At 39.7% G+C, this 22,417-nt stretch overlaps 1 long non-coding RNA gene across 2 annotated transcripts; it reads right to left on the bottom strand.

The window, feature by feature from the left end:
* Window positions 1-2,309: 2,309 nt before the first annotated feature.
* On the bottom strand, window positions 2,310-12,299 carry LOC137164712 (uncharacterized). Of its 2 annotated transcripts, none has more exons than XR_010923175.1 (4): window positions 12,257-12,299; window positions 5,285-5,538; window positions 4,087-4,182; window positions 2,310-2,531 (listed from the first exon to the last, which is right to left on the bottom strand). It is a non-coding gene; the product is annotated as an uncharacterized lncRNA (long non-coding RNA). The 2 variants fall into 2 exon arrangements; XR_010923176.1 differs by lacking the exon at window positions 12,257-12,299 and adding an exon at window positions 12,041-12,113.
* Between the last annotated feature and the right edge of the window lie 10,118 nt (window positions 12,300-22,417).

Here is a 22,417-nt window from a genome sequence, read left to right as displayed (position 1 = left end):
TGATTGGATAAATCCATCAGAATAAATCTGTGCTGCCTTTGGAACCGAGGACTGAACAACGGAGGACTGTCACTAAATCGAATCATGGGGATCCCGTGCCATGACTGCGTTAGAGAACAAGAGATTTTTCTATTCGTGCACCTTGGCATGGTCAAAGTTGTGATCAGCAGCATTGTCCTGAATGGCACACTGGCTGACTAACTCAGCTCCCTCCATCAGGTTACAGAGCTGAATGTGTCTCACTACAAGGAGTTTTCATTCTACTTTGCAGATTAGAACACACTGTCACAGCTGTAAACTAGATGAAAATCAGATCCGCAGTTCTGAATGTCATAGAACCATAGGGTTGGAAGGGACCTCAGGAGGTCAACTAGTCCAGTAGTTCTCAAAGTAGGGGTGGGCCCCCCTCAGGGGGCGCGAGATGGATCATGGGGGGGGGGTGCGGAGCAGGGGACAGAGCCAGTCCAGCTCCACGCTCCCCGGAGACGGAAGCATCCACCGCTGCCGTCCACCTCCTGCAGCAGCAGCAGCCGCCTGTCACTGCCAGGCACGCTCCCCGCGCTGCTGCTGCCCTTGCGCTGCTGCTGCAGCTGCTGCCCCCACTCCCTGCTTCCTGCACTGTTGCTGCCGTGCTCCCCACTTCCCACGCTGTAGGCCCTGTTTTTTTCTGAAAGGGAGGATTCAGGGGAAGGGAGGAACGATTGTTAGGGCCTGCAGTGCGGGAAGTGCCCCCCCAACAATTGCGACCCTCCTTCCCCTGAACTCCCCCCTTTCAGGAAAAAAACAGAGCCTACAGTGCAGGAAGTGGCCCCCGATTTTTTTCTGAAAGGGCCCCCCTTTCAGAAGGGGGAAAGGGGTGCACGATTCAGGGGTCGGGGGACATGATTGTTAGACAAAAGTCCACAGGGGGGGGGCGGTTCCATTTAAAAAGTTTGAGAATCACTGATCTAGTCCAACCCCCTCTCAAAGTAGGACTAAGCCCAACTAAATTAAGTGGAAATGGAAATGGTCCACGCGGCCACCTGCAGTATGTAGCCAGGCCAGGCCCCATATGAATGGAGAAAGTCAGTAAAGACTATCAGAATAATAAATAAGAATTATTAATAGCATCAATGTGAACATCTGACCTCTGACCTTAACCATGATCACTTAGGTGCCAACTGATGCTGTTGTTACTTTGCCACATCCATGTGTGAAACCAGCCAATCTGGGACACAAATTAGAAGAACATGATGTTGCTGGAATTGGTTTGTCACCATCTTCTTAATGAGTTTCCCCAGAAAGGGAAGGTTAAAGACTGGCAGTAATTAGAAGGCTCATTAACGTCAAACAATGCATTGAAAGCAAGGGTCAGTCAACAGAATTCTGAAAGTTTACTAGCAGCTTCAGGAAGGTATTGTGCCACATGATTCAGTCTTTTCATCCCTCTTGTTAAAAATCTGGGGGTGACTGAGGTATTATGGGCTATCATGTCTCCAAAGCACTTGACACTTAGCTCTACATCTCTATTTCAGTAACTCTACAGAGAGTACTGATTCCCTGCTCTCCCTGAGTCATGCATAGATAATAATAAGATGGAAGCCATATCTCTTTGCCTTAATTTGGATAAGATGGATGCAATTTGCTGGCAGAGGTCGGTGAGACATCTGTCCCTTCAAATGTTATTTTAGTATTGTAAACTAACTGGGTGGAGAACACACTGTTTCACAGAGCCTTGTACAACTAGTAATGTAGTAAGAATACAAAACAAAACAAAAAACCTCAGCACACCGGAAATAACTAATACCCACTGAACAGCACTGAAGATAAAGTGGAGTGAAAATATTAGTCACATGCTTCAACCTTTTGGTAACAGACCGAACCAACACTGGGCACTTCTCCATGGCAGCTAGGAGCAAGGAGACAGGCACTCACTAGCTCTGCTCAAGCCAGCTCATTAAAATAGGCCTGTGGCAGCAGCTCAGGATAGCTGTTTGAGTACAGATCCACCCAGACTCCTTTGTAACATACTCAGCAGCTAGCCCAAGCTGCCACCCACGGTATCCTCAGATACACTGCTATTGTTAGTGCACTGGCTCAAGCAAAGCTAGCACACTTCTGTCTACTCATGCTGGGAACCATACTCCCAGCTCCACTGTAGACGTATACATAGACACCTTCTTCCTCCACACTGAATTCTCCCTGGCAGAAAAGATTATTAAGGATTTGCTCAAAGAGAATATCAAAGTTGACTGGGTGACTTAATAACGAGTGAACCTCCAAGGGTTTGGAAATTAAGTATAGAGAAGAATCTGAAAATGCATGTGTCACATTTATTCCTGGTGCAACTCCACTGATTTCATCTTAGTTACAACAGGGATGGATTTGGCCCTAGAAGCTTAGCCAAGCATACTGAGCACATCATTTTGATTGCAAAATCTTGTAACATTTGGCTCTCTCATGAGACGTCCAGTGTTCCTCAGTGTAAGCCAGGCCAGAAATGCCACCAGGAAGGCCTCTGCAGCAGAATTTCAGCAGCTTTCTCCTGAAACCTACCCAAAGAAAGGAGGCCAGAGACATGTAAACAATTTCAAATGAACTTTTTTAAACCTCAGAAAAATGGTTTTCCCTCAGTTTTAGGCAAAGGTTGTAGTTGCTCTTTATTTTATCCAAATTATTTTCCCCAACCTTTCTTAAACTTGTCTGCTTTCTCTGGACAAAAATTAAAAGTACATCTGTTCAACTAGTCTACCTTCAGGGAGGTCAATAGGTTATAGACCTCTATGAAACAAAGTTTCAGTAACTTGAATGGAATCATGCATACTGACACCAGTTAAGAATCTGGTCCCTCGTTTTTAAGGCCAGAGGGAACTTCATGATCATCTAGTGTGATCTCCTGCATAACACAGGCCACAGAATTTCACCCAGTAATCTGTGCAGTGAAAGGAATTAACCTCCCCTAGTATTAAACTATCAATACCAATAATTTATGCTCTAGTACAACCATACCTATTAGAAAGACTTCCCAATCACAATTTAAAGGCCAAATGGAGAACAGAATTATGATGCTTATTTCCTTTTAGGTGGATGTGCACATAAAGATCATATTTGCATTCAAAATGCCAGTCCAGTTGTTGACTGGAAAGATGTCTGATGGGAAGGATGAAATTGGAAATGCCATGCCTTTCCAGATTGGAAGAGGACTGCTTTCTAAGAAACAGATGGACTAGAAATTTTACAGCACAAATATTATTCAGAAGTCTTTCTCAAAGAGATCATAAATTCCAGCTGCTAAGTGAAAGCTATTCCCATCTAATGGCAATGCAGAAACCTACAAGAAATCATTTGGTTGTCTCATCCCATTTCCAAATAGAGAGGAGTCCACATGATACATATACAACGCTAACACTAGTAGTACTATTGGGTACGCATGTTGGAAAAGAAAAAAAAGAATGAATGGGCATAGAGTTTGACCTAACCTCTCCCCTTTACTCATGATTTCTCCAGAACAAGGTGTAACCAGTTTCTCTGAGTTGATACTTTAATATCTCAAAATCCACACTAATAGCACACAGTCTTTTCACTGACATTTGTAACAGCTTTCAGCATTTGATGTTGGACTTCATTTGAATGGGTTTCGTTTGCTTACACATAGAGCACATCTGTATGGTTATAGAACATAGAAACAGCTCATCCAAAATGGGCATTTTTAGACTCTTGGATGAAGCTAGAGTGGATTCCCTTATGGTGTCTATTAAAGCTGGCTGTAAAGTACAGCTTTTTGCAAATGTTGATGTCACTTCTGCCACATTTCCAGCTAGACCAAACAATGTTAAACTGCAGAAAGAAAGACAAATTATCACTTGCTCCAAATGTGTGTGAAAGTCTACAAACAAACAATGTGTGGATTCAGTTTTCATGTCACTTTGGTAGTACGGCTGCTTAATGACAGCTTGTTTCATTAACTGCTGATTTTTTTTTTAAATGACTACAGAAAATGACAGCTTAACGTGTGTGTAAAAACAAGATCTAAAGCAATTATGTGTCCTACAGATTGGCTGATATTGAACTGAAATACCCCAAGGACAATTGGGTAATTTGACCTGCCTGGTAATCCAAGAAAGGGTGCATTGGTTGGTTGGTACCCAAAGAAATATTGCCTCTGGCCTGGAGCAGGAGCAAACATTGTCAGCAGTATCCAGCCTGGAGGGAAAACAGGAAAATGAGGAGAGGAGACAGCAGGAAATCAGTGTCATGAAAAAATATGTTGTACCTGAGACTGGAGGAAGGAAGAGGATGACATGGCCTACAAGTTCTTTGTTGTACAAGAGAACCTGTTTCCAGTGATCTGCACTTGCATGCAGTGGAACTGGAAGTGTAGCGTCACCACTGGTATAATTTTTGGCATCCTAATTTTCATTTAAGAAGCAATTACTCAGCAAGTTGAAGCAGTGTGCAGAATATGATGTACGTACCATTCTTTACTGCTCATAATGAAGACTATGAGGGCTAGTAAGTGCAAAGCATGCTACCATACCAAGATCTACATGCATTAAAATATTTCATGGAAACCAGACCTGTTACTGAATGCTTTAGTTGATCAACCCCAAAACCAAAAAAGTTACAATCCAGAATTTTCCAATATAATTGGCAGCCTTTAAAAACTAGCATTTTAAAATAATATCTTAATTGTTCCTTTTTAAAATTCCCCATTCAATTTACAGGGAAATACCATAAACAGCAGGAAAAACAGTAAGTGGCACATATTAGGTCTCCCAGTGTATATTTTATTTCTAAATTTCTTCAGAAATGGGGCACATATTAAAAGGAATGTTTTTATATTTGATAGTAGAGTGATTATATCTGTGTAACAACTCAAAGAATAGTTTCCACGCTCATTATGAGGCCTACTCCTGCAGTCCATAGTTATGTAAGTCCTTATTTACTATCAGGGCAATGCCTTGGCTCTCTTATTGTAGGTAGGGTAACAGTGCTCTTTTTGTAGTTTGGCTTCAAGTCCCTACCACATCTCTTCACTTAAAATGGATTTATAAAGGTTCTTATTCTCCTTTATGGCCCTGTCTCCCATTTCCTTTGGAGTAATACACTCTTCTTGTTTACCCATATCCACTTGTATAAAATCTGACCACTGAGCAACTCTAAAATTATAAAGCAAACATACCATACACAGCCCAGAGAAGCAATTGCCAGAACTGAACAGGATGGAAAGGTCATTATGATTTCTCGCCATTTGATGGTGTTCAATTGTTTCACAGAAAAGTGCTAGAATAATTCACTTTCTAACCTCTTATCCAGGTTTCTCTCTGAATCAAACTGCCCAAGTTTTTGAGGTTTACTGTGGGATGCAACATCATCAAGTAAATCTTCCTTCAACTGTTTGATCGGTGCATCTTTCCGCACCTGCACAGTGCACGACGGTATGTATTCCTCTTGTTCTTTTCAAGTAACCATATGCTATTATTTTCTGTTGTTTTTCAGTCTTCAGTAGTCCCCACTGCTATGAGGTCGTGGTTTCGTTAATGTATCTATCACAAACAGCTACACAAAAAGAGGTTATTTACACAAAGAGTCATGAGATAATATCAACTCTTTATTCTAGTTCATATTTTGTCTTCACTGCTATGCTTAATTACACATATAATTGGCCATTTCCTTCTCCATCATGTAAATGGTGTCTTAGCTACCATTTTCTTTTTCCTATATATTTGTGTGTGATTTGCACCATTCTCATGTCAGTTGCTGGCTATAGGCTCCTGCTGTTACGTGGAGGAACATCGCTCTATTTATTCTACTACAAAATACTTCACTTTACCATGTTAATAATATCTAATAGGTTAGCCTCTGTTGTCAAAAGGGAGATCTGATCAACATACTTATGGATATTGATGTAACGTCATCATGCTTATCACATTAATGTTTATTATAAGCCTGTTTTTGTCAACCCTGCTCTTTGCTCACCAGCAATCCAGGGTTTTGGTAGTAATACATGACCTTTCTGCATCCTCGTATTGTAATGTAAAATCCATGTTTTGAACCAAAGAATAACAATGTTAGGGTGAGCCAATCCTAATAGTGATCACCCACTCATCTGCTTTGTAGGCGTCAAGCATGAGTACTGAGCATTGCCAGCTCACTATAGATAACGGGTTAGTTATTATCAGCACCTTGCTGCAACCTCTTTCATTTACACTAAACATGTGGAGGCACAGCTGTATTGCTGTCAATGTACTGGTGTCATGTGCTTTCCTGGACATGTTAACCAAATATATCTTTATGTTTACAAAGCCCAGTTACCCTACCAGTGCACATCATGCAACAATATTGTGAGAGTGAGTCTGATGGAGGAGGCCACCCCTAAGCAGGATGTGTGACTATGTGGGGTGTAGCTTGCATTTGAAGAAGCACAAACCTGCTGTAAGATGCTACTTCTCAGACTGCATTGATTTACACTCATGCAGAGTCACTAAGTAGGCTTATAGCACCTTTTCCTCTCAGTAATCTCACTTTGCACTGTCCTAAGCAGCACTTTTACATAATCAGCACAAATTTGACCCAGAGTTTTCAATAGCAAAACCTTGATTGCTACTGCTGTTTACTATGCAGAAAACCTCAAACAGGCTTAAGTTTAATGAGACAAGTTAATACACTTAACATCAGAACAAAAAAAAAAAAAAAAAAAAAAACAAGAAGTACTGAACGCTCTTGAGTGTCTTTAGAAATTGTAAATACAACCAATTTCATCTACTGAAAATGCTCACACTTTCCCAGTTTCTTTAAATATGAAGTACACATGTTTGAGTATGATGTGTTGCTCTTTCTATAATTCATAGCCACTACAAATTAATGACACTGAGCTGTGATCCTGTTGAGAATCCATGAAGTATATAATTCATCATATTTCACCCACACTCAAACAGCTCGTTGTTTGCTTCATTCTTAAGACAACACAGCTACAATTTCGTTTGAACGGTTCACCTCCAAACTCCTATCCAGCAGCCACAGTAGCTTAGGTGGAACTTGAAAATTCTGTGCATCACTTAGACTGCCACTGCACAGAACGTTCACTACATGAAGTTTTCTTGCAAAAATAAAGCAGCTGCTGGATTGTAGCTCTGGAACTATAAAAGACTAAATAAAGCCCAATTTATTTATGAAATATGATATCAAATGAAAAATGTAGTCTGTGCAGCTGAAAATGAAGATCATCAGTTCTCAATTTTAGCCCACAATAATAAATTGTTTGGTTAATTTAAATTTTTATATTTAAATTCCTGTAAGATGTGGTGGAAACAAATGACAACTGATGAGAAATCAATATTCTCATAATTCCTTTTAAGATAAACTAGAAATTGGATCTAGATTTAGCAAAAATCACACAGAAAATATTATCAAAATTTTTTTGCAAGGCAACTTTTTCTTACACCAGTTTGACTAGTAACAATAGCCCTGTAAAGTGATCAAAATTCACACCAGTAATTTTTGAGGTTCTATACTTTTATAGCCATGGAAAACTGAGAGAAAGAATCAAATGGGTTCCTGAAACAGATATTCTTGATATCTGAACATTAAATTAATGAAACATTGAAAGACAATTAGCTTAAATTCTATGTTATATAAAGAATATATGCATTGTAACTGAACACCCTACCTCATTACATAATGTTGTCAATTTAATTTAGATCTTATAATGAAATTAAATGTGGAAAAGCTTTAAATAATTTACAGTATATTGGAAAAATATATACAAACACTTCCAGAGTTATTTGTGGGATGTACATGAATGAATATGATGATACAAAATATCCATTAATAGCTCTGAAGCATTTAAAATATGCTAGACTCTCATTCTTTGCACTCTTATTGTAACATTACAATCTATATTACTATAAGTTTTCATAGAAATCACAACAATTGAGACTTCAAAGACTGAATTATTTTGTTTCAAGGCTATTACAGAGTGAAATACAAACTGAAATTTTTAAGGACTGAAGTATTGGGTTTTCTTCTTTGGGACCACAATTCATGTAATTCAAGCTGATTCTGACATCTCAAATAAATTCAGTTGTTTACAGTGCAATAAGAGACAGCAGTCCAATGCACACTCCTAAAGCACAACATAATTCAGTTGTCAGGAGAAGTTTAACTGAAATAAGAGACTATTAATTACTTACTCTACTCTCTGAAATGTATTTGGTTGAAAGCTTCCTGTTCTGTTTCTAGTGCATAAATAAATACTGGACTTGTGTTTTATACATTGGTTAGCTTTTTGCAATTTCTACATTTATATTTTTTCAGTAGCTTCTGAAAATGGGGGAGAAAATCAGCTACTTGCATGGACTTTGTGACTGTATTTATTCTCTTAATTACCCAGTTTCAGTCCTGCAGTTCATCTAAGGGCAAAAATCTATTGGACATCAGCTAGCCACATGGAAATCCATCATGTTTTGCCCACGTAAGGACAAAATGTAGGCAGGATGCAGCCCAAGAGTATAGGGAAGTAGGGTGGAAGAAATATAGCTGAAGAAAATCATATCCTTTGAAAAGACCAAAAAAAGTTGAATGGCCATTAGACTTTCTCTCCTGTGTGAGCCAATAGTGGGAAGTAAGTGATGAAATCGAGAGAGGGTGAGAGGAAATACTGACAAAATGTATTTCCTTTTCCCAATCTCTCACTTGTTTATTCCATGTCCTGCCTGGAAGGATTCCAGCTAAAAATCAATTTTTGTGCTGTGATTTAAATATACACTTGATTTAGCAAATATGTAAATAAGTAGTAGCTAGCTCTTCAGCTGTGGTCACTGACAGGATTTTAAATATCTTCATGCTTCTTTTCAGTGATCAGTGGACAAATTTATGTCTTGGATTTTGGAGACATGAGCACAGGAGGAAGGAAGTTGTTATTTCCCCTTCCTCCCACCCTCAAATGTAAACTTTTCTGTCATACTCTGTGCTTAGATACAATTTTTCATTTTGATTTGATTGAAGTTACATTTGCAAAAATTGTTTCATCATATCAGAAAATAGCTAACATACTTAACCCTTTATGTACAAACGTTTTAAAGGAAACCAGAAAAATAAGTGGTCAGCTTCTGCACTCAGCTGCAGCTGAGTATGTCAGCAGAGTTCCATTGACTTCAAGTGTCACCATTCAGTCTGCAGTCAGTGAAGGTCTGCTAATTTTTCATCCACTGAGGTACTAGTCAGCTGTATCTGTGTGGAATACATGATAGTGGGGATCGATGGTTTATGTCTGAATTACTCTGAGTGGGAAAGCCATGAGTGAGCTGGCAGGTCATCCCTTCACACCACACCATGCTATCATCAGTTTTCAAACTCTATTTCTACCCTTTTTATTGCTAAAATTCCTAGTTTTCCAGTCTCTGATCTGTGCTCCCACTGTAAAAGATGATGAATAATTGACAATGCAAAGCGTTGAGGCTTTCCAAAACTCTTAAAGTAAAGATCTTTTACCTTGGCATTCTAGACTACAGTAGTACACACTCCCACTTGAAAACATAGTGCCTCATAAATACCAACAGAGGTACTTTCACATGGGACCTAGTCAGCACATTCAGTTTACATTAATTCCATAGAGCTGAGGAAAGGTGAGTAATTCAGGCTCCAGATGAAGCCAACAATTGATACCTTTGTCCAAAGTTAAACATATAATTCAAACTAAAATAAAATGTTTGGATGGTACATTTATCTCCGAGAGATTGCAGTGCATTTGAGGGTGCTGCAGTGAGCTGCTGAGCAGCAGTGGCCACAGCAGATGGGACTGAAATTTCTAATGCATGCATCGACTCTGCCGCAGCAAAGGCAGCTGTATTTAAGCAGCCTCCATGGTATGATACATTTAATTTTTTTTTAAATTACTCTGTTTTGACTCAACCATGTTAAAAACATGACATTAAGGTCTATGTTCTCAGCACGGTCACTGGTCACATGTGAGTAGAGTTTTATGAGGAGGAGGAGCATGGTAAATCAGGTTTGATTCACTCATCATTACTGGTCACTTGCTAAATAAAAAGACTTTTTTTACTGTTCCAGCATGTTTGGAGGCCCAATCTTGCAAACACCATACTTACTACCATGAGTTATCCTACTGATTTCAATTCCAGAATTCTAAAACATTTTATTTTAAGTAAATCTTTGCCAAAAAAAGCTGCAGGTTTTAGGCCACTGACATATCACAAAAAAAAGTGTCATAAATCAAACTGCAGTTATGAAGCAGAATTCAGAGAAAGAGACAAGGAATGAATAGTGGGATTTGGAAGTAAAGAAAGAGAACATGTGAGTTAGAAGCAGGCAGGGAATCCAGTGACCTCAGAACCCCAGAGACTTAGAAACAGGGTAGAAAAGATTTTCTCTCGAAGATTACAAAGAAAGACGTGATCACATGAGCTCAAGTAGTGTTGCTGTTAATTTAACTCCAATGCTGTGTTTAACCACACTTCTCTTGCTACTATAAAGGCAGTGAATGAATTTCAAAATGTTAGCCAGAAAGGAACTCAAACCAAGACCTTAGAGATGACAAGCCAGAACAGATGATAGAAAAACATCTCCAACCAACTGCATAGTATGAAAGTGTTTAAATGTCAAGACCAAGAGGTGTACCAGTGTAGTATGGCACCGGATGGCAATAACTGCATATGTTGAAACAATGCTGATAGAAGAGATGAATAATTACAGAGCAAAATATAATCCCAGGATCTGTTTTTAGCACTTGTGACTGATGTGGCCAGGAGGGATTTATTTTTTCACAAATATCTCATGGGTTTATATGCCATTTTGAATAGGGATTTACATTCATTTTTTAATTGGACAGCTACTGATTGTGGTTGGATAGTAACTGTAAGGTATGAGTTCTCTTGTTGTATACCTAGTATTTGAGATTCTGCTGTTCCAAAGATTCCAAAGATCCAAGGCCAAGCGGCCAAAGTTGCATGTATGCCAACATTTTTGTTAGTTTTATGTTCTCCACACAGCTTTCATTGGATGCTGCATCAGATTTCTGGCAACCATCATGCTGAATAATAGAAATATTCTGATATGGTGTGGAGTTCTGCCAAATATATACAGTATTTACAGGCCTTCAAATATTAACAAATCAGGGAAACAATATTTTGGCTATACATTACTTGCAGTGTGTAATGCAAAATGGATTTTGCACACTTATGTCATTTTGTCAGCAATATATGACAGCAGTATGATACTTTTTCTTTGCTATATAAGACTGTGACAAGCCAGAACAGATGATAGAAAAACATCTCCAAGCAACTGCATAGTATGAAAGTGTTTAAATGTCAACATGAAGACCTCATGCAAACAACTGCAACACAACCTTGATACATGTTTGTCACACTTATTTATTTCTAATAGTACCCACAACAATTTAGCATTTCCCAGATATAAAAGAAGGTATGATCCCTTCCTCAATATAGGTCTTTGCATGTGTAAAGAACAACATAGAAGAAGGCACAGAAATGTTTGTCTGAGAAGCCAGGCAGCACTGGAGAAGTGGAGAGGACAGGGAAAGACCTGCAATGAGACCAGGGGACATACATAGGTCAGGACAGAATAATGAAGGGCTTCTGAGGCATTAACACCAGGAAAGGAATCATAATTCATCCATTAAGGAAATAGTATTAAAGAGGCTACAGACTATGAGACATTTCTGCCAAGGAGCTTAATAGTGGCAAAAAAGGGCCAGGTTCAATATTCCTAGAATGTCTCTTGACAAATAAATAAACCAACTCAAGCCCCCATCCAGAAACCTGGAAAAACTGAATACTTCCCTACTCCCAAGCACTCCAAGACTGTACAAACAAGAAAATCTTTATTAGAGGAAAGGGAACATAGTCTAAACTCTGGAAAACATAGCAACAGCATCTATATGTGAAGACAGTAAAATACCACTCTTCCCTTTCAGTAACTTCAGCAGTACCTCTAACTCCCTTCCCACCCACCAGTGAGAATGTCCCACAGGTGGTAAATCCCTTGGCTACACTTCTTTACCCATCCACTAAACCCCACTCACTGTTGGGATCAGCAAGTAACAGTAGTCCAAAGTATCCCTGTGCAAATGTCTGCAGTCCCCAGGGAGCTACTCCACCTAACCAGCTTACAATTCAGCTTTATTAAGGTGCTGGGTAAAGGAGCATCATCACAAAGTCCACTTAGCTTTGATACTGTCCTCTGTGTTTTCTCTCATTGAAAAGTCCTCATGTGAGGGGAACCAAGAATACTTAGGAACCTTGAGCAGAGTCCTGGATACTGGAATGTAAAAGCTGTTTGCCCTCTTTCAGCCTCTCTGGGAGCCCACTACCCATAAAAATCCAAGTTTATATATAGTTATGGTGAACTCCCAAGTGTCACTAGAGGAATTGTGGGTAGGTAGCCTATGCAAATGAAGTTTTATATGACAGCACTTTTCCCTTTTCACCAACAGAGTGAGTAGAGAGCTCTTTTCCCTCTAGTCTTACCCTTATGTAATGAAAAATATGATTTGTGTTTCTGAAGGGATAATTCACTCCTGATGCTTGCTTTGTGTCCCGGAGACACATATTATGTCCAATTTCATTCCTCATATAAGTTGACTGAGTGCCATAGAGTTACACCAAGGATGAATTTGGACTACTCTCTCATGTGGAATCAAAATGTTTTCCAAATAGTCTCAGACTATTATGGGGAGTAACAATCAGGGGCCAATGAAACCTTAAGAAACAAAATACATTCATGGGCAAATGTTCTCAAGTCATAAGGAACAAGGGGGACTGTAATATTAAAACTAAGTGATACACACACTGTAAGGGGATATGAAAAAGGTTCTCAGTAAAATGGATATGAAAGTCCCATGAGGCATCAGCAACTTTTTATGTCTGGTTTCAGCATGGAACAAATGTAATTACAATACAGTATTAATTCTATTTTTTCATCATTCTTCATGATGATTAAAAGGCAGTAAAATCTGTGAGCAGAGGCTGCCCCCATATGTGTTATCTTTAAAGGGGGAGCTTTAGGAGAGCTGGCCACTGTCTTCCCACAAATATCGGGACAACATTTCTGGGAGTAAGCAGTCTACTAAACCACCTCAGCAGTGGAGCCAGGAAATGCTGCTAGGCTAACTGCTTGAGGCAGTATGTGCAGAAGAACAGCATGACCAACTGAAGTAAGACAAGAGGAGCAGATTGTGACTGTGTTGGCATAGGTGTTGTACCAAACTACTCTGCTGTGGTGCACTAAGTCAGACACACTACCTTGCACAGTGTTAGAGGAATATGCACCAAAGTGGCATCTACTATGCCTATTCCAACCAGCATCCATGTACCACTGGGTAGAAAAAGCTCCCCATCTAGTCATTCCCCCTTGGAGATGCGGAGTACCTCAGGCTGTGCTAGCCCATTTCCACTCTCTTGATCAGAGGGTCAGCACTTCAGTCCCACATGAACATTACTCTGAGTGGGACTCGGGTGGCGAATAGGCCTTTTCTGCCCCTCTGTGCAAGGGCACATTTTACCCAGCAAGTGTAGGCACCAACCCTTCTGGTTCCCTTCTGAGCAGGTGCCCAAAGATCTCTCTGTGCCCTCACCAGCCCTTTGTCCTCCTGCCCATGAACAGCTACATTCTCACCCAGAAAATGGAGGCAGAGTGCAGAAACCAATTTTTAGCCCTCTTTAGTCTCAGAGATTAATTTTAGGCACCATCATATGCTTTTCATTTAGTGAAACGGACCCGCTGCCTCTGACGCAGGTAAGGCAATAGTTACGAACTCAGCAGACACTTAATGAGGCCCCTCATCCCTTTGTATTTAGGCCAACTCTTCTCGATTTCCCTGGCAGGCTTTTTTATTATTATTATTTCATTTTAAACCATGAAATCCAGGTTTTACACAAATCTTAAAGTAAACGTGTATGGTAAAAACCTAATCTTGGTCAATACCAAACCCTCTAAATACAGTTTAGGTGGCTGCTGAGTTTGTACCAGTGGAAAAGGGAATAGTCTTGTAGTCAAGCCACAGGTATGAGAATCAGGAGACCCTAGTTCTATTTAGAGCTGGTCCAATGCTGCACAACCATTGTTTTCAGTATTTCCTGGAGTTCCACACAACTGTTCGGTTGAAACATGTTTTTGTCCTTTTTAAATACTCTGTGGGTGAAACTCCCACATGTGCACTCGGTGTAAGTGGGGTTTAATTGATGCAGAGGCCTTGTGCCAGTCTTCTCTATAGGCACGAATGTCACCCTTTGTGATTGCTGCATACAGTCTTATGCGGGTTTAGAAAATACAGTTCTTCTGATTGGGTGTTTATTAGAAACACATATTGTGCTATTTATGTTTCCTTCTTACTAATCTGAGAGTGCTTTAAAGAAATCTGAAAAGATACTTTGCTTTATGGAGCTTGGCACAGTTAGTTAATATGTACATACTTGATAACTGTTCAATAGCAAAATATGGCCAGCTCACATACCATTATGTAATTTGATAAAATTGCATGATGACCATGTACGCCAAAGAAGCTCATAGATCATTTCACAAGATTTTCAAAGGTATTTAAAAAAAAAAAAAAATCAGACTTAGTATGTTTTTTTCACTGAGCACCACCTCTTCTTAAATACTGAGAATAAAAGAATCCTGTTCTCTTGCAACCAAAACTGACAAAGGTACCATTTCCCCTTCCCATTCTCCATGGAAAGGAAAATTTGGGGATTTCCTTGCCTCCTCTCTTGTGTTTCCCAGGATTTTTTTAAATCATTCCCAAATGCTTAATATAGATTCAGATATAGAGAATGCTTGCCATCAATTAACTGTGATAGCTTGATAATACTAAAGTTTTTTATGACCTTTTGAGTCAGTTACCCGGTTAGACTTTTCAGGGATAAAGATATTAACCCCCCATCTTTCCACACTTGAAAAGAAAATAATCCCCCTTAGGGCATGGAGATAGGGCTTGGAAGAAAAAGCATGTGAGGGGTGTGAACCTGTAATATAGCCAAGCCACATTCAGGATCTGGTCAAGCTTTTCTGCCACACACCCTTTCTGTGTGTGTCTGTTATATTACCTGGAGTAGTAACACAAGTATGTTACCTTTCAGATTAGTTATTATAATAAAGCTATCATGGCCCAAAGACATTATCACAGCTACAAAAGCTAGTTTTGTGAAACCAAGCAGATAAACATACACAGGGATAAAAGATTGTCTCCATTAAAGGCAGTGGACTAGGAAATCCTATCTCTGCAACAGATTTCATGAGACTTTGGATAAATCAACAATCTTTCAGTCCCTCATTTCCCCATCTGTAAAATAGGGACAATGCACCCACACACCTCAGAAGCATGTTGTGAGGATAAATTCATTAATGTTTGTCACATCTCAGATAGCATGGTGATGGGAGCCTGTTATGGGGTTCAGGGTGCAATACAGACCAGTAAGGAGCTGTGTCAACACTTGCCCTGCAACCCTGGGTGCAATGCTTTGTTCTCCCCAGCATGGGACACTTACAGCCAGCCTACCAGCTGTGTGCTTAGACAGCCCTAGTTCAGCAACTGTGACCCCTGCAGCCTGTCTACAGCCTCAAAGCCCTACTCTGGCTTCTACCAGCCTTGGTTACAACCTGCAAGGTGACCCCAACACATTCCCATTCCTGAATTTTCCCAGAACTGTGTGCTCTGCAACACCCAGCCCTCTCCTGGTCAGCTCAGAGAAATAATAAAGTTCTTGTGTTCCTCTAAGAAAACAAAAGTACATCGCAGTTTACTAACTTAACTGGGCATATACACCCTTCCCTGCAAACACTGCGTTGGTTTATAGTAAAAACTAAAACAAATTTATTAAAAACAGGACATAAATTAAGTGATGCCAAGGAAAAGGAATAAAGATAGAAATGGTTAAAACAAATATAAGTGAAAACATGCATCTAAAAGTCTATAACTTAGGTTTGGTCTACACTGCCAGCAAATTTCAGCAGTAGTTGACAGGAGTCGACTCTACCTAGCTTGCATATCTCCCATCGACTTCCTAACTTCTACTTACTGCAGCAACCCCACTACGCTGCGCCAACTGGAAACGCCCTCTGGTCGATGCAGGGTTACTCTTTTTGCAGGGGTGGATTAACGCTGTTGACTTCCGGATCGATTGAGCAGGTCTCCACTGCTGCTCAATTGATCCCGCAGAATCGATCCGGCAGTGCCGACAGTGCTGCCGTCAATATAGACATACCCTTAATCTAGCAAGGTATAGGCTCTGTTCAAGATGGTTTCTCTCATCAATCTTCCTTCTTTCTAACTAGGACTGACTTCCCCTCAGTCATGACTTTCCACAGAAGTGCCAGATGAAGGCTTCCATTGTCTCTCTAGGTGAAAGATCTTTGCACTTATATTCAGTTTCCAGAGACTTCAACTCACCCACCCCCTTAGTTGAAGGACCCATCTTTATCAGCTTGCAAGAACTCTTTTCCCTTGTGTCTGTCTAGTGATGGATGCCAAAGATGGCTTCTGTCCTTGCTTATACCTTCCAAAGTTCAATGACCTTGTTTCAAGAGGCAGGGTGACCTCATGCTGTTTTCCCCTTTCTTCTGGGCTTCCTGGGCCTTCCACTGTTTTGATTACACCATATTTAATTCACAAAGGGGACAGGAAAATAGCTGCATTCTCTCCTGTCTTTAAGGAAACCTGTTTCTCCCTGTTTGGTAACAGGCTTTAAAACCAAAATATCATTAAGTAGCCATATTTCCTTATGTAGTGTTATTACATATATTTCACAATGACATTAATCACCAGTGTGTCATTAGCTTTCAGAAAATACCTCCATTTTATAATACACTAATATTGTATACATCAGTTGATTCAATTGGTTATCACTTGAGGTTCAGCTCCCTGTCTTTATAAACCAGTAAACCTTTGAAATGGATTTTTCTGAAGGTTACCCCACAAAATAAAATTTATGCAAGCTGCAAGGAAGGCAACATGGAGTCAGGTGGTGAAGGAAGCTCCATGTTCTTTCCTCCCCAACTGGTGTTTGCCATATACAGATTGTGGGAAACAGAACAATCTACCTTCCCACTTGTTAGTTTGATGTTCCCACTTATTGCTTATATGTAAATTGAGATAAACACATATTCCTTTGTCTAAGGCAGACTATGTGCATGCATTGTTTGCCAAATACATTTTCAGAATATAATTCTAGCTCACATTCATAACTTTTGTACATCCCTATGCATATATCATACAAAAATATTAATGATCGGTGAGTTATTAGTTTTCCAATGATCTATTATTACACGCCATCTTTTACATACAGATTACGACACTGTGTTAGTGTAGTGAGTATGTCAGGCCTGACAAGAGCTGTTGACAATCTGATTCACAAATGGGCTTCTGGACCATATAAGATGATAATGAAAAAAACAGCTAGGTGAATCCAGTATGGAGTATCCCGTGTTGCTATCCCCAGATATGCACCATAAAGAATCTATAGCCTAGCTAAGAAAAATTTCCTGCTCAAATATATTTTTCTATTCTTCATACCATAATAGTAGTGATAACAAGAATGAATTGTTCATTGGCATAATATTGAATGCCAAGGCAACAAAACTTGGTTCAACACATGGCAATACAATGATAAGGCAGTCATTTTGCAGGACATTTCTTTGGGCAGCAAGGAGCAAGTTTTCAAACCCATAAATGGCAGTTGAAAATTCCATTTGAAAATCAGCTAGGGTTAGATACCTGAATGCCGTTTGTGCCTTTGAAAATCTGCACCTTGGGTGATTGACTTTGGGGAGAGAGATTATTGTCTGATCACATACACTTATTCCAACAGTACACATGCACATTCAAAAAAGTCCAGTGTGTTAACACCCACCAATCAACACTGTAAATTCTACTATTTAGAGAATACACCTCAATTGTTCTTGGTTAAAATGTTGGAAAATACAGTATCAAAAGAGTGAAGTTTAAAAGAATTTTACAGAAAAAAATAGGAAAAGATCAGGCTGTTGACTTTGGCTTTTCATATGCTGCAGCTTCATTACATCAGAGAATTGAGATACTATGAATATATATAAGTGTTGACCTCATTGGCAATAAATATCTCTCACTGCTATAATAAACACAGAACCCACTAGTATTTATGAACTGCAGGACACACTGATGCCAAATATGCTGTGAAAACCAAAATGGGATTAATGATATTTTATTGGAAGTTAAAAAAAAAACCAAACAGAAGAGTCACAAAAGAGTCTCTTTTTTCTAAGCTAGTCATTGTTACATGGAGCAATTTATGAATTTAATAAGAGCATTTGGAATGTATCATTTCTTATTAACTTATTCTTGGATTCATTTTTCACTGGTTTTGGAGGTGATGGTCAGAAAAATCAGAAGATTCCTGTAGGATTTCAACACATGGCAGTTGTCGGATTGTGCAGGTGTATTGTTAGTAAACTCATCATTATTCCCTCTGAAATATTACAATAAGTGAAAGTTAAGATTAGTGTTGAGAACTCACATATTGGGACAGGCTGATGTTAAATTCACACTTGCAACCTCCACTCTGCATCTGTGTGCATTTGCAGTATGCTTTTATCTATTATTATGCTAGTACATGATAACATTCTCTAATATTAGGTGCAGGGGATCGTGCCCATTGTTATATCCCTCCTAAAGGTGCAGCACCTCCACCACACAAACATCTGGCTAGGAAAGCTAGTACGTATGTAAAGGGAGAAGCATTGGTCCAGGCTCCTTTCCCCTCACTTCTTTTGGGTTGTCTTGAATCACAGGAGGTACTCAAAGGGACTTGGTTGTTGCTAGGTGCTACACAAGGATACAAGCATAGGAGCTCCTTGCACCCTTTTTGCACACCCAGAAAGCAGTCACACACAATCTGGTCCTGTGTAAACAATCTAATAATTATCACTGAAGTAATAATTTTCAACTAACTAACTCTGAGTAACTCACTAGTCTAGTTTCCCACTTTATCTTTCTTGCTTACAATGCTTACCCTCAAAAACTTGTCATTTGCATTAGAACACTGCAAATACTGGGTAACTGTATTTCTTTATCTAAGTATCCTCCCACAGTAAGTTTAGTAAATACTGCAGAAAGCGAGGTAAGGAGCTAAGGCAAGTCTACAGTGGATTTTAAGGGAAACCATGATATGCTTCCTACTAACCCCTTCAAGATGGCAACAAGTAAAATGAGATCATAATGCAGCAACCTTGCTTTGAATGTGCTGTTTTATTTCAAAATGAATTTTTCCTGCTGTCTTGAACACTCAGATTTCAATGCTTCCTTCAGAGCAGGCCTAACAGGTGTATTGTAGCTCGTGATGCACCTACCAGACAGACAGTAGAAAGATAGCAGAGCTGAAGACTACTGCAAGAAGCTATTTGTGAGCATCTGTTCAAATACAAACCATGAACTTCTTTGGATAGTATGCACAACTCGTTTGCTTCTTGTGCACATTCACATGAGGCAAGCATTTTTTTTTCTTAAGAGCATTCAAAGAAAGAAAGAATTATGACTACTCATGACAATATGTATTTGCCACAAGTATTCATGCCAGAATTGTTCATGTGACCATCTTGAAAACTTTGTGGGTTTGGGAGACATCCAACCAGGAATCAGAAACCATGCCATGTGACTTAGATGACCAATTGCACAGAACAAACAGCAAATTGTGAAAGCAAACACTCGAAGAAATAGTTGTTGCAAATACTTCATGAGGAATACATAGGCTGAAACATTTTTGCAGTATGATGTTCAAATAATGAATGAATCCATAAACAGTTTACGACAGCTCAGGGACAATATTTGCAGAGAGGATGAAATTCACCTTCACCCTGCTGCAGAGGTCCAGCACAAGGTCCCTGTAGCAGTATAAATCCCACTGACACCCCTATTTCACACTGGCCCACTACACAGAGGTGACATTCGCCTAGATAAAGGTGGTGTTGAATAAATTGTATGATGTTGCCCATAGTTCCCCTAGCTCGAGCAAACTTCAGTAAAACTTCTAAGTCAGCATGCAAAGTGATAAAAAGAGGACTTAAAAGGGCCCTGCAGGGCAACTGGGAATTCCCTTGGGGCAGCCAAGAGCAGCATAAAACAGACTTCAACACTGTCCCCTTTACCGCACCCTTTAGTGCAAGGGGAATATTAGATGTTGGGAGCATGCTGGGGGCAGGAGTGGGTATGGCCAGGTAGCACTGGGCTACAACCATCAGGGACATTAACAGCTCTTATGGGACAGTTACAGTCCCTTACAGCTTACACCAGTCCAGACATTGCTGTAAGATACGCCACACTGAACCAAAGCTTGGCAGCCTGAGGACTCCGGAACATGACCCTCTCTGAGGTGCATCAGTCCTGCCTTCTGTTTCTAAGACACCATTCTTCAGACATGTCGAAGAAACTTGACCTGTTTGGAGATGTAATACCATGACAAGTGTGATGTTTTAAATATAACCCATTTTGGAATTCTCTAATTGAAAATGAATGAGTCCAGAAATGCTTGCACAGCATGCTATTACATTTTTTTCCATGCTCTGTTAATTTAAAACTAGCCAAAGAGAATTTCAGCAAACATCACTTCTGGCTTGAGAACAAGCATGTGAAATTTCAGACAAAGGAGTAATATCCCTCTCTTTTTGGGTAAATTATAAGCACCTGAAAATGAAAGTGCCTCCTGAATTGTTTGTACAGTAACTATAGTGCATCTACCACAATAATATGATACAGCAACAAGATAATTGCTGGTATTATATCCCATTACAAATATTTACCAGATTGAGGGCAATGAAAATTGCTATCTCGACTGATTTTTGACATTCCAAGTGGAAAATAAATGCCTTTTACTCTTGGACAATTTGTTGAACAAAAATTTTAAGCAGCATCATATTTATTTTGGGTTCAGAAAGTGTATAGTGGCTCTCACACAGTGGTTTTCATGTCTGACAAAAGTCAAATTTCCTAAAATTTGAGTGTAATAAAATCATTTTTATAAGGAGAAATAAATCAGATGATAAAAGAGACTCCAAATCAATTACCATGCCTTCTCTTGCTGCTTTTGTTTCCTAATTCGCCAGCTTTTGGTTGCATTTTCCTGGAATGTTTTACATCCAGTGCCTCTTTTTCTTAGGCTTCACTCCTGTAATGAGCTCAGTGCAGACACCCCATTGACTTCACTGTGGTTTTGCATGAGAACAGGGGTCCACTCATATGCAGCTCATTGCAAGAGTAGGGCCTAACAGTGTAGATATAGTCCTGACAATCTCAGGGCCAGAGCCAAAACACATTGAAGTCAACTGGAATGTAAAGTCAGTGGGATTCAAGTTTTTCATCAATGAACACCTGATCCAAAAATATCCCTCAGGTACTCACTTACTCTTTTCCCATCATAAAACTGTCAATCTTCTTCTTTTCCCTTATGCTGATTTTCCTGGTGAGGGTCGCAGCAGCAGCATGGAGACTAGGGAGAACCAGACCTCACTTTCTTCCTCAACAGGCTCCAGCTCCTCCAGGGGGATTTCCAGGCATTCCCAAAACAGCATGGAGATATAATCCCTCTAGCATGTCCTGGGTTGGCTTTGGTGCCTCCTCCCGGTTGGACATGACCAGTATAGTTTCAAAGGAAGTCTGCATCCTGGGATCAGAAAATAATTGCCTCACCTTTGAGAAACAATTGGATCAAATATAGAAATACTATCTCCTTTCAGCCTTGCTTTCATCCCAAACTAGCAGAAGATGAGAGAGTACAGTGATGAATGCTACAGAAATACCTGTAAATAAATGGACTCAAGAAAGGAGCAATGGGTTTTCAGGATTGTCCATGGAAGTGTTCTGCCAAAGTTTGAATCTCTCTACAGACAGCAATTCACTATAGCTTTAGTGAATATATGGACAAATTCCTCCTGCCTTCTGGACCTTGGGCCTAATTCTGTTCTCATTGCAGTTAATGGCAAAATGCCCATTGGCCTCAATGGGAGCAAGACTGAGCCTGCCGATTTAAAAGGTACTTGAAATGCAGTGGTAGATTTAGCTGATCAGAAAATGTGAAACTGGAAACTTTTAAAACAGGTTAATACTATACTGAATCCTCTTTTCCCACTATGGTTAAAAATACAGGGACTAATTCTTCTCTCATTTTCACTGGTAATCCAAGACTAACTCATCAGTGAAGCCAAAGTCCTTTCGTATACTCTAGTATAAAAGAGAGTAGAGAATCAGCTCCATAAACTTTTTTCAGATTTTTTATCATTCATTTTTATTGATGAGCCAATTTAGTACTCATAACAGTGAATTGACTCAAACCAGTGAGATAAAAGGCCTCAGTCCTGCAGCAGGACAGACTCCCATAGATCCTTATGCCTGCACAAAGACCCAACAAGGTTTTAGTAAAACATCCCAAGTCCAAGG

This window comes from Emydura macquarii, unplaced genomic scaffold, assembly GCF_026122565.2.
Source record: "Emydura macquarii macquarii isolate MOO-44397 ecotype Brisbane River unplaced genomic scaffold, CSIRO-AGI_Emac_v2 contig_2681, whole genome shotgun sequence".
Lineage (NCBI taxonomy): Eukaryota > Metazoa > Chordata > Testudines > Chelidae > Emydura > Emydura macquarii.
The sequence above is the reverse complement of the archived record's forward strand: the minus strand, read 5'-3'. Positions and strand labels throughout refer to the sequence as shown.